This window comes from Pinus tabuliformis, chromosome 2_1 (assembly GCF_031772625.1).
Source record: "Pinus tabuliformis cultivar Carrire ecotype Pingquan chromosome 2_1, CPIR1, whole genome shotgun sequence".
NCBI classification, from domain to species: domain Eukaryota; kingdom Viridiplantae; phylum Streptophyta; class Pinopsida; order Pinales; family Pinaceae; genus Pinus; species Pinus tabuliformis.
Genome location: NC_142299.1, coordinates 931989930 through 932002945, shown reverse-complemented (window position 1 = coordinate 932002945; position 13016 = coordinate 931989930). Strand labels below are relative to the sequence as shown.

General features: G+C 33.9%; 2 pseudogenes; both read left to right on the top strand.

Moving 5' to 3' along the window:
• Positions 1-441: 441 nt before the first annotated feature.
• Positions 442-1490, top strand: LOC149203706 (uncharacterized; annotated as a pseudogene).
• Positions 1491-2247: 757 nt separating this feature from the next.
• On the top strand, positions 2248-3608 carry LOC149203705 (uncharacterized; annotated as a pseudogene).
• The last annotated feature ends 9408 nt before the right edge of the window (positions 3609-13016 follow it).

The window sequence follows — 13016 nt, the reverse complement described above, 5'->3', positions numbered from 1 at the left end:
ATTATATTGTATGTACAGAAGCTGAATAGAAGCTATATATAATTATATTGTATGTACAGAAGCTGAATAGAAGCTATATAGCTTCTATATATAATTATATTGTATGTATAGAAGCTTAATAGAAGCTATATATAATTATAATTATATTGTATGAACAGACGCTGAATAGAATCTATATATAGCCCATGGTTATATTTCACAATTATATTGTATGTACGGAAGCTGAATTGAAACCATAGGAGCAGAATTATATTGTATGTACAGAAGCTGAATAGAAGCTATATATAATTATATTGTATGTACAGAAGCTGAATAGAAGCTATATATAGCCCATGGTTATATTTCACAATTATATTGTATGTACATGATTTTCATCGAATATAATAATAATGAGTTAATTATATTAATGAAACTTCAATTAATAATTTCGCTCCAGAGTAGATGGAGGACACCAATTTTTTGGACTTTGAAATGGAGGACTTGACGCCCCCAAGGCTCTGCACAAGGCTCCGGACCGAAAAAAAAGTGCAATTCTCATTGGTTTGGACGAGCTTCTTCATGACCATTATCAAGAGAAGATTAAAATTGTTGAAAGAGAGTCGAAAAAAGCAAGGATGTACTCATCTGATAGCTCAGATGAGGATGATGATAAACGAGGAAAGAAGAAAGAGGAGCAATTGTCTGAGTTTGTTAGTGAGTGTGAAAGGCAGGTGCATAATATTGCTGCAACAGTTGAGGTTGCATCATGGGGTGAAAGAATATTTGGTTCTCAGAAATCCTCTCCAAAACTGGTTGTTCCAACAGTTGATGTGTGTCCCCTACAGCACAAACTTTCAGAAAACAGCGAGCTCAGATTAATGACAGGCTTGAGTGCTGAAAATGGAGAGTCTTTCATGGTAGAGCTTTTAAGAAGTGGTTGGCTTCTCAACTTGATTTTATCTCGTAGTCACTGTGATGAGTTTACTGTATGTTGGGCCTTCAATTTAATGGTACACACGTCAAATGAAAATGTGGAGATGTCTGCTTGTGATTTCTTATGCAGCATCATTCTTTCAGGAACTGAGGGTTCATCAAGCTATTGTACTCTTGATTGGGTTCCTACCTATGATCAAATTAGAGAAACTGTTCAAATATACGGATATTTGGAAGATTGTATGGGAGATGAGCGGATGCTCTCAGAAGATAAAGATGATTTTGCCTACGATGGGCCACCAGAGAATATTCGGTCTTGGGTCAAATTTGTGGTTGCTTATTGCCGAGCAAGGAATTCGAGGACTATTTTAACAGCCTCTGAAGCAGAGAATTTGGCAGTCATGGTAACACGGTTCTTTTTAGATCGTAAACTTCTTTGTCTTTCTGGCATTTTGCAAGAATGCCTGGCATCCATTGTGAATTTCTTCACAGATGAAGAATGGGTTTCCATCTCAGACATAATTGCTTTCTCTCTTTCATGCAGCCTTCCTGAGATGAACTTTAATTGCTTGAAATGAAACTTCAATTAATAAGGGCTGCAGCTCTGGTATGCATCCATAACTTCAATTCTGAAACTTGAGGGACCCAGAGTGTTCCCCCTCAGAAGCCTTGAAAGTGATTTGAAAACCAGTTGGTACTCCAACTCTATTGCTTGTCGAATAACTGCGTGCCAGCATAATTCGTTGCATTGACAAATTTATACTCTCGGCAGTCCTGTTACTCGGCTCTGGGGACGCATTTCCAGCCCGTATCAATGTCTTTTACCACCCTTTCATGGCTTTGCAATTGTTTGAAAGAGAAATTTAACATTAATAGTGACATTGACGCACATAGCATTTCAAAGGAGAAAGAAAAAGATATACTGGTTACACTAGCTAGGGCATGCAGACACTTGCGTGACTTGGGGGTGGTTTATGAATATGTTGTTCTCCTGATAATGAAAAACGATTTTATTAGTCACTCAGCGGGGAGAACTGTCCACACCGCTGATTTGATTTGAATGTGTAAAAAATCATTTTTATATAACTAAAATAACCTAGCAAATTCAGTAAAACCATTTGAAAAGCTTTGGGTTTTGAAATTCTGAGAATCGCCGGGTGGTGGGGCGATTCTCAGAATCGACCCGCCACCACCCCGCCACCAGTGGTGGTGGCGGGGTGGTGGCTGGTCGATTCTGAGAATCAGCCCACCACCCGGCGATTCTCAGAATCGCCCCCATCTACTACAAATTGCCCCATCTGCTATTTTAATTATTTTGTTAACTTTATAAAAACAATGCCGAATTTTGAAACACATGGTATTGAACTCATATGCAATGTTTTAGATTCCCAAGGAAATGGGCTTTCACAAATCTGCGATGTTTTCTTATCACTAAAGAGTGCAGGTATGAAAAGATCCTTGTTGTGCTCATCGCATTATTAGCTAAAGTATTTTTGTATATGTGGGGGTTTATAGTCATATCTCTGATAATCGTTTTGGTAGACTAAGTCATCATGGGGTGAAAGAATATTTGGTTCTCAGAAATCCTCTCCAAAACTGGTTGTTCCAACAGTTGATGTGTGTCCCCTACTGCAAAAACTTTCAGAAAACAACGGTGGTGCAGTAAATTACCAGTTTGACGGCAAGGCTCCGGGTAGATTTGGCTTCAACCCCGTCAACAGCCTGCAGTTGCACCCAGTTCAGGCACACAACCGTCTTCCATTATGAACGGCTTCATCACGTCTTCTTATCGAACTGTCACAAGCAAACACGTCATCGCAAACAATAGACGAGATCCACCACATGTTGCAATATGTTCAATGCCTGGATGTTGTGTCCAACAAAAGCGGATGCGAGAAAACAAACGGCACTGGACGACTTGATCTCTGACATCAATTTCACGATCTCAAATAATTCGGCACGTTCAGGTACAAATCCTTCGACCCGCCTCGCATTTTGAAAAAAAAAACTCAAAACACTATAGGTGATGTCCACAGGAATAAGAAAAAGGCCCATGATCCGTTGACAACAGGCTTGAGTGCTGAAAATGGAGAGTCTTTCATGGTAGAGCTTTTAAGAAGTGTTGGCTTCTCAACTTGATTTTATCTCATAGTCACTGTGATGATTTTACTGTATGTTGGGCCTTCAATTTAATGGCACACACGTCAAATGAAAATGTGGAGATGTCTGCTTGTGATTTCTTATGCAGCATCATTCTTTCAGGAACTGAGGGTTCATCAAGCTTTTGTACTCTTGATTGGGTTCCTACCTATGATCAAATTAAAGAAACTGTTCAAATATACGGATATTTGGAAGATTGTATGGGAGATGAGCGGATGCTCTCACAAGATAAAGATGATTTTTCCTACGATGGGCCGCCAGAGAATATTCGGTCTTGGGTCAAATTTGTGGCTGCTTGCTGCCGGGCAAGGAAGTCGAGGTCTATTTTAACAGCCTCTGAAGCAGAGAATTTGGCAGTCATGGTAACACGGTTCTTTTTAGATCGTAAACTTCTTTGTCTTTCTAGCATTTTGCAAGAATGCCTGGCATCCATTGTGAATTTCTTCACAGATGAAGAATGGGTTTCCATCTCAGACATAATTGCTTTCTCTCTTTCATGCAGCCTTCCTGAGATGAACTTTAATTGCTTGAAATGAAACTTCAATTAATAAGGGCTGCAGCTCTGGTATGCATCCATAACTTCAATTCTGAAAATTGAGGGACCCAGAGTGTTCCCCCTCAGAAGCCTTGAAATTGATTTGAAAACCAGTTGGTACTCCAACTCTATTGCTTGTCGAATAACTGCGTGCCAGCATAATTCGTTGCATTGACAAATTTATACTCTCGGCAGTCCTGTTACTCGGCTTTGGGGACGCATTTCCAGGTTACACTGGCTAGGGCATGCAGACACTTGCGTGACCTGGGGGTGGTTTATGAATATGTTGTTCTCCTGATAATGAAAAACGATTTTATTAGTCACTCAGCTGGAAGAACTGTCCACACCACTGATTTGATTTGACCGTGTAAAAAACCATTTTTATATAACTAAAATAACCTAGCAAATTCAGTAAAACCATTTGAAAAGCTTTGGGTTTTGAAATTCTGAGAATCGCCGGGTGGTGGGTCGATTCTCAGAATCGACCCGCCATCAGTGGTGGCGGGGTGGTGGCGGTTCAATTCTGAGAATCGACCCACCACCCGGCGATTCTCAGAATCGCCCCCATCTGCTACGAATTGCCCCATCTGCTATTTTAATTATTTTGTTAACTTTATAAAAACAATGTCGAATTTTGAAACACATGGTATTGAACTCATATGTAATGTTTTAGATTCCCAAGGAAATGGGCTTTCACAAATCTGTGATGTTTTCTTATCACTAAAGAGTGCAGGTATGAAAAGATCCTTGCTGTGCTCACCGCTTTATTAGCTAAAGTATTTTTGTATATGTGGGGGTTTATAGTCATATCTCTAGTAATCGTTTTGGTAGACTAAGTCATCGAAAAATTCCCATGGAACAACAGTCCAACCCTTTGAAGGGGGTGTTCTCCATTTAAATTTATTAAAATGTCAAACTTCCACACAATATCGCAATTTTAAGTCATATTCAATTTTCTAAAATAAATTAAAAAACTATAACATATCATTATAGTTAAATAAAATTTAATAAAAACAAATATAATTACCAAAATTGAAAAGAAAAATCTTCATTTCATTGAAACACCCTGAAATCATCTTATGATATCATGGAATCCATCATATTTTGAATGGTAACCTGAGAGAGGGAAATTGTAATTTGAAAATCATGCTCCTAATATCACTTTGTTTTAAATCTAAAAAAATACCAGTATATATGACACAAATGTGTAATCAATCACATTATCTTCACCATAAATATTTGGCTAAGATGTCAATAAAATTCCTTCTTAATAATGTATTTAATCTTATTTTGTATTGACAAATTCAAAGCTTTTCAAATGGTTTTACTGAATTTGCTAGGTTATTTTAGTTATATAAAAATGATTTTTTACACGGTCAAATCAAATCAGCGGTGTGGACAATTCTCCCAGCTGAGTGACTAATAAAATTGGTATAAAATGTTTTAAAGTGATTTCATGTTTGTGAAAATATTGAATTTTGATAAAAATGAATGTTGAGTAGAATGATAAATACATTTTATTTTATAAAAGTGTCATGGGCGTTGAGGAGGTGACATAAGGTTTATAATATGTTTATTGATTTTGGCATCATCATGAATAATAAGGTAGAAGTGCTTGTGGTTTTATAGGACCTTCTTGTGCCCAAACAAAAAGGAGTTTGTAAAGTCACAAGTTTTGACAATTCTATTAAGCTTAGAATTATAACCTATCCAAATCTCTTATTCATGATGCATAGATTAGGCATCTATGCCAGGTTTGCAAGCAGTTATAAAAATCTGCAATATGTTTAGTATTTATGACTTTTCTTTTTCACCCATGGATCTGCCACATCTATTTGTTTTCTTCCCATCCTGTTTTTCATTGGGTATGACGCAATATTTTCCAATCATTGTGTATGACACAATATTTGCCAATCTTCCATTGTCAGATATTTTTTGATGCTAAATAATATTGGCAAGCTAAAAAGAGTGGTTATTGGTGTGTATTGTGAAAGAAAAAGAGACAATCTAACACGGTTTACCTCTTCTCCATGTTCTAGATGAACACATAGGTTTCTTTCTCTTTTCCAAAATAATGAACTCCAAATAAGATAGAAATGTAGGTGTCTTTTTATTTTGCTAAAATAATTAACATATGATGAGATAGAAATAAATAAAGAATTATGAATTGGGATCACAAATTTCAAGATTTGAGTATACTCAAATGTTCATTTTTACATTCTCTTGTATGTTTGTTTTGATTAGGTCTATTGAATCAAATTGGTTTTCAATAGGTTTGTTTTGAGTACGTGAGGTTTCTAGTGTCTTATTAATTCAAGTGGAAGAGATCTTTCTTACATATCATTAGATTATGAAGTGACATTGGACATAATTAAGCTTTGGGCCATACCCTTTTAGAAACAACAACCCAAACTAAATGATTAGTTATTACACCTTTTTATTTAGTTGATCTAAACTAGAAGATTACAAAAAAAATTCCTTTCATTGCTCCTCATAAACCAAGATAGATTGATTCATCCCTCCTTTTTAATGTACAAAGAGGAGTGCTTGATTTTTACTCAAAAAGATGGGGTGTTGATGTATCTATATATGGATGCTCAGGTTTTTATATTAAAAATTTTCTCCAATGCTTGATTTGTAGTCAAAGAGATGTGGTGATAATGTATCTAGATATGGGTGTTGAGTTTTTTATATTGAAATTTTCTCTTTGTTTCAATTAGAATTAGAAGGGTTTTTTCTTTTTGTTTTCCTCATAATAAACTATTGTTCTCAATTGAAATTGGATCATTTGTATTAATGTTTCTTTTCAATGTAAGTTTGAGGTGCAAGTTACTTATTTTATTTTTAGACTATGATATTTAACACATAGTGACCTATGCTTAATAAACTAAAATTAGGAAGGTTTAATAACTTGCTTAGTTTTTTTTTATGGTTTTGGTGTAGCTTGTTTGTAGAGAGACTAGATATTTGTCCACTAGGCAATAACATTCTCTTGCATCTTTGAAATCTTATTTATTGGTTCTATGTGCTTGCATTAACATCTTTTCATAAATGGTATTTGAAATAGTTATTCAAGAAAATTTTTAAACATTTCAACCTTTCATTTAACAAAGAATTATGCTTTTCAATTTCTTCCAGATGTAATGCAAGAAATTGGGTTGAAGGGGACTTTAGTGAATCACGTGTAGCAAAAAAGGTAAAGGAACCCCGCCCACCATTACATGGAATGTTTGGAAAGACATACATTAGGAGATTCGCAGACATCAAAGATCCATTAGAAGAGGAAAATGAGCAAAAGGAAGCAGAAAATATTGTGGAAGAAGACAATGATGAAACCCTAGAGGACGAAGAGTTTGGATTACGTGACATTGTTGATTAAATTTAAGTTATGCTTGGAAATAAAGCTTTGCAATGTTTTGACTTTGACATTTTATGAAAAGAATAAACACTCAATTAAGGTTGTTATGCGTTCAATATTTCTAAGATGTGATTTTCGCATTAATTTTTAAGTTAATCATTATTTTTTGAAAAAAAAAGTTATTATTATTATTTTTTTAACATGAAATTCATAAAAAAAACTATTATTTAACCATTTTTAGTTAAAATTTTCGTGTAAAAATTGTGATTTTGACATGTCAATTCTACCAAAAAATTATCAAAACGTGTAGTTTTTTAGCTATATTTATGTTAAAAATGGTTATTTTTATGTTCATTGTTAAAAAATATTGTTTTTTAGAAACAATTATTTCATGTGGATTGAAAAATTAATTAAGGATGTATAAATATGTAGAATATCGAAAATTCTAAATATCGACCTCCTAATTTAAAAATGCAAAACAATAAAAACCTCATTAAAAAAAAAAGTTAAAATTAAAACAAAAAACAAGAAAATGTGAAGAAAACGACCACTTCAAAAATGATCAAATTTACAAAATAATTATTTACATTTTATACATTAGAAAATTTAAAGCCAAAAAACAGGTCTTTTAAAAAAAGGGGGTGATGCAGAATACTCACTTTTTTAAATCAACATGACAATCACTACCATTCTAAAACGATTCTAAAACGTAATGTACATAAAAAAATTAAAGTGCCAAAAACTATGATCTAAAAAAAACATGTTCGTTCTGCATCACCCCTTTTCAAAATCAGGTCACTTTTTTGCTATTTCTACGAAACGGGTAACAGTATCAGTTCCCGTTTCAAAGTTTACATTGTTCAAAGGAGAAAATTCAAAAAAATTGAAGTTTGATCAAGTTAGCCTCATGTTTTTCAAGTCGGCCCCACATTTGCTAATTATACTTACTCACACATATATAAATATGGCATTTATTGGATTCATTTGGAGCATAATCACACAACACAATTTGATCTGGAAATTTCAAAGAGACATCACACATGTGAAGGATAGAGGAATCTTTTTCTGACTTTTGTTGGTTATCTTCTTTGAAGATTCATTTACCTTATTTGAATTTGGAAATTCAACATCTATTTTATTTATGTTTCGACTATCTTGGAGGTTCGAATGCTGTAGACATATACTTACATTGTTTGACTGAGATTTCGTCTCTATTATGGCTTGTTGACTAGCATTTACTAGAGGTTTGAATGAAGTTTTTGACTAGTTCATTGAATATTTTCTAAGGCTACTTCATGCCCAAATTTTAGTGGTATGTTCAGCCACCTCAAGGCCAAAATTTAGCCTCTCTATGCAAACTATAATTGTTGACCAGTGTTGACATTTCTCTCTCCTAATTGACTAGCTTTAATTGGAACATTATGGAGGTCATATTTGAATCTTGTTGTAATATTATTTGATGTAATATCGAAACAAAATCTCTCTCTCATAAGGAAAAAATTGGTTTAATTCTCCCCTTGTCGGTTTTTACTGGCTGTGAGCCTAATTATTAGTGTCTCTTGTCTATTATTTATCACTCATTGTGATCTTTATATTGCTCTATTGATGAAATGAATGGTTGAATTTTTTCATGTATAGCTACTTGATGATTGAAATATAAAGTGAGTACTAGTTAAATCATTAGAAGTAGTTATCAATTGTGAAAAACTACTCTAGTCTTAATTGCACTAGAAAAAGATCCATCCTAACCCCAGATCTATCAAGCACCGAGAGGGATCAAGTTTCTTGAGGTGCAAACCTATTTTTTGAGTGCAAAACTTGATGAAAAGTTTGCACCTCAAGATATTTTATCCCTCTCGGTGCTTAATAGATCTAGTATTAATATGGATCTACGTTGGTTATATAATATCTATATTTGTATCTATGTGTATCTTTCTTATTCCCTCTTTCTATCTCACCCCCAAATATACACACTCTCTCTCCATATCTATGTATCTCTCCCTTCCTCCCTCTTCCTCTCCCTCTCTCTCTCTCTTCTCGTTCTCTCCCTCTCTCTCTCTTTCTCTCTCTTTTCCCTCCCACTCTCCTCTCTTCCTCAGTCTCTCCATCCATCCCTTGTCACTCCCTCTATGTATTTCTTATTCCCTCCGTCTCTCTCCCCCTCCAACTCTCTCTCTCTCTCTTTCTCTCTCTCTTCTTTCCTCACTCTCCCTTTATCTCCCACCTCCCTATGTCTCCCTCCCCATAATTCTCTCTATGTCTCTTTCCTCCAACTCTGTCACTAGATCCATCCATCTCTCCTTCTCTCTCTCCCCTCCATCTCTATATCTTAATCTCTCTCTTCCCATTCTCTCCCTATCTCTCTCTTGTCCTCTTCTCTCTCTTCCCTCTTCTCCTCTCTCCATTACTCTCTCCCCTCTCCCTTGTCACTCCCTCTCTCTGTCCACCTTTATCTCTTTATGTGTTTTTTCTTTCCTCCCTCTCTCTCCCCCTCCAACTCCATGTCTCTCTCCCTCTCTCCTTCTCTCTCTCCCCTCCTCTCTCTCTTCTTTCCTCTCTCTCCCTCTCTCTCCCACCTCCTTCTCTCTCTTCCGCCATCACTCTCTCTCTCTCTCTCTCTCTCTCTCTCTGCCCTCCATCTCTGTCATTATCTCCCTCCCTCTCTCTCTTCCCGCCCCCCGCCCCTCTCTCTTAAATTTGATCCCATTGTATTGTGTTTAAGAAAGTATCTAAATTAAAAAAATTCAATTGGTTGTAAAATATTAAACCTATATTTTGGATCAATCATGTCAAATAAAATACAATAATGAAAAACTTAAAAGAATCACGCACTATCTTTCCTCTATTATTGTTAGTCACTTTTCTTTCTCTCGTGGCTTGGATCCTTAGTTAAGGTGGATCTATGCTGGTTTTTAATGATATTATTTATATTATATATATTTCACATCTTTATATATAAAAGTATTCTCATTTTTAATGTATTAAAAGCTTTATTTAATTTCTATGGGAATATTTTTAATAGTAGTGAGGATAAAGGGTTTAGATATATCTCAAAAGTAATTATAACCTTTTACCTCTTAGATTTAATTAAAAAAATGTTATAAAAAAAAATTAAAATAAAATATTTATAAAATATTTTGATTGTGAAATAAGTTATGGTTTTTGGGCATGTGGTATTAGCCCATGGTATTGTAACAAAGTCTATTTACAAGTTAATAATATCCATGGTAAAGTGGGAGTGAATATCCATGGTTAAGAATCTTGTCATATTGTTATAAAATATTTTGATTGTGAAATAAGTTATGATTTTTGGGCATGTGGTATTGATAAGCCATGGTATTGGCCCATGGTATTGTAACAAATTATATTCACAAGTTCATAATATCAATGGCAAAGTGGGGGTGAATATACATGGTTAAGAATCTTGTCATATTGATTGTGAAATAAGTTATGTTTTTTGGGCATGTGGTATTGATAAGCCATGCTATTGGCCCATGGTATTGTACCAAAGCAATTTACAAGTTAATAATATACACAGTAAAGTGGGGTGAATATCCATGGTTAAGAATCTTGTCATATTTTCCATGGTATTGTACCAAAGCAATTTACAAGTTAATAATATACATGGTAAAGTGGGGTGAATATCCATGGTTAAGAATCTTGTCATATTGTTATAAAATATTTTGATTGTGAAATAAGTGATGTCTTTTGAGCATGTGGTATTAATAAGTCATGGTATTGGCCCGTGGTATTGTAACAAATCCTATTTACAACTTATTAATATCAATGGTAAAGTGGGAGTGAATATCAATGGTTAAGAATCTTGTCATATTGTTATAAAATATTTTGATTATGAAATAACTTATGGTTTTTTGGCATGTGGTATTGTCATATTGTTATAAAATATTTTGATTATGAAATAAGCTATGGTTTTTTGGCATGTGGTATTGATAAGCCATAGTATTAGCCCATGGTATTGTAAAAAAGCCTATTCACAAGTTAATAACAAAATCAAAATATAATAAATTGAATTTTTTTATTCTTATTACTTTAACCTTTAATTATTAATTGAGCCAACGTTTAAATGTTTACACTAATGGGGTTTATATTACTTTTAACTTTTTATTTATTACTTTTAACATTTTAACATTAATTGAGCTAACATTTAAATGTTTACACTCATCCTAGATAATGGGGTTTATATTACTTTTAACTTTTTGTTTATTACTTTTAACTTTTTGTTTATTACTTTTAACTTTTTATCAATAATTGAGCCAACATTTAAATGTTTACACTCATCCACAATATCACTTTAACTTTTTATTATTTTTTTAATTGAGTTGATATTTAAAATTATTTATGTACTTACATTACAGGTACACATCTACCCTTACTAGATTATAGAGCACCTCTTGGTGCAATTAAAAACTTTTGGCTCCAAAAGTTGTCAAGTTGGCATCCCTCGAATTCAAGTCATCCATGGCTAATTAAAAAACCATTTGGCCAAGACATACTACTATATAAAGGTAATTTGATCTCCTCCACTTGGGCATTTGCATTCCCTCACACAAGGCAAGTTATAAGCAAGCAAGCAAAGGACAAGAAGTATGAATATGATGAATAGAAGGATAAGTTGACTATCTCTTCTCTCTCTTGCAACTCGTATGTGTGGATAGGCTCTTCTCTCTTTATTTCATAGTTTTTATCGTATTTTGTTGCATGGGGGAAAAATTCTGAGCAACTGTAGGGGTCATAATTTCTAGGGTGACTAGCAATTGCACGAGGGTTGAAATTTTGGGGCAAGGCAGGCTGAGTGAATTGTTTAATGATATTGGGAGGCTTAGCTTGGAGGGAATACCATGTTTGACGATAGTTCTAGTTGTGTCTCTCCTTGAACAAGAATAATTTGTATATTGAAAAGGTTGTTGTATTTTTCCCCTTGGTGCGTTTCCCTAAGGTAAATCTTGTTTTATTTTATGCATTGTGACCTCTATTTTTATACTATTCTTTTTGGTTGAATTTTTTAAGTATAATAGTTAAATAATATATTGGAATAATTTAAAAGAATATTAACATCAAATGTAATTATTAGAATTTCAGAAATATTGTGTTAATTTCTATTGCACTTAGAAAATCAACACAATTTACTTCACTTCTAAGGAACAATGCTATAAATTCATAGCAAGTAAACCCTTATTGTTTTACTCATTCATGGGAGAAGAGTCAATACTAGGCCAATTAAGCACACTTGTTGATCTATCACTTGGGTTATTTTCCTTGAACTATTATGGTTATTCACCAAAGCACTAATAAGCTTAATCTCCCATTTTGCATTTAGAGTCCTTGCTATAAAATATGTTTGTAAGCCATCTATCGTATCATTGATCCCCAATAGCTCATCCAACTTTGTAAATTAGCTATCATTTTATATCGTTGTTAAACATAATTAAGCATATGTGAGACATTATTACAATTTCATGTAACTTAGCTAGTGCATTGTTATCAACTTGAACATCATGATAATATGGATCATTTTGAATATTATATAATAATGCATCTATTACTCTTTGTCTGTTGGTAGTGAAATCATAACCTGATTCTTGCCATCATTTTTTCCAAACAACAATCATTAAATCTAAACATTTAATATTTATTGGTAATATCATGGAAATATATTTAACCTCTTGGGGAAAAATAATAGTATTCCTTCTATATTTGTGGCGTCCACCTATTGAATGCATGACTTACAAACTTGGAATTGTTTATCTTATTAACATCTCTTCAACTTGTGTGAGCATTGCAAGGACTTGAGGTTGTGATCCTACATCAAAATAGTTCCAAGATGAAAACGTGTGATGAGTTCCCTCTATTTTACATCATTCACCTTGGATATATACTTGTACTCATTACCTAAATTCCAACATGTGAGTCTCCATGCACATGACAGATTTGAACATTAGTTAATTGATCTATCCCATCATGGATTTTTTTATGTGAAATGTTCGCCTCTTCAAATGCTACTAGTATAATATCCTCTCTTTGAATCTCTTC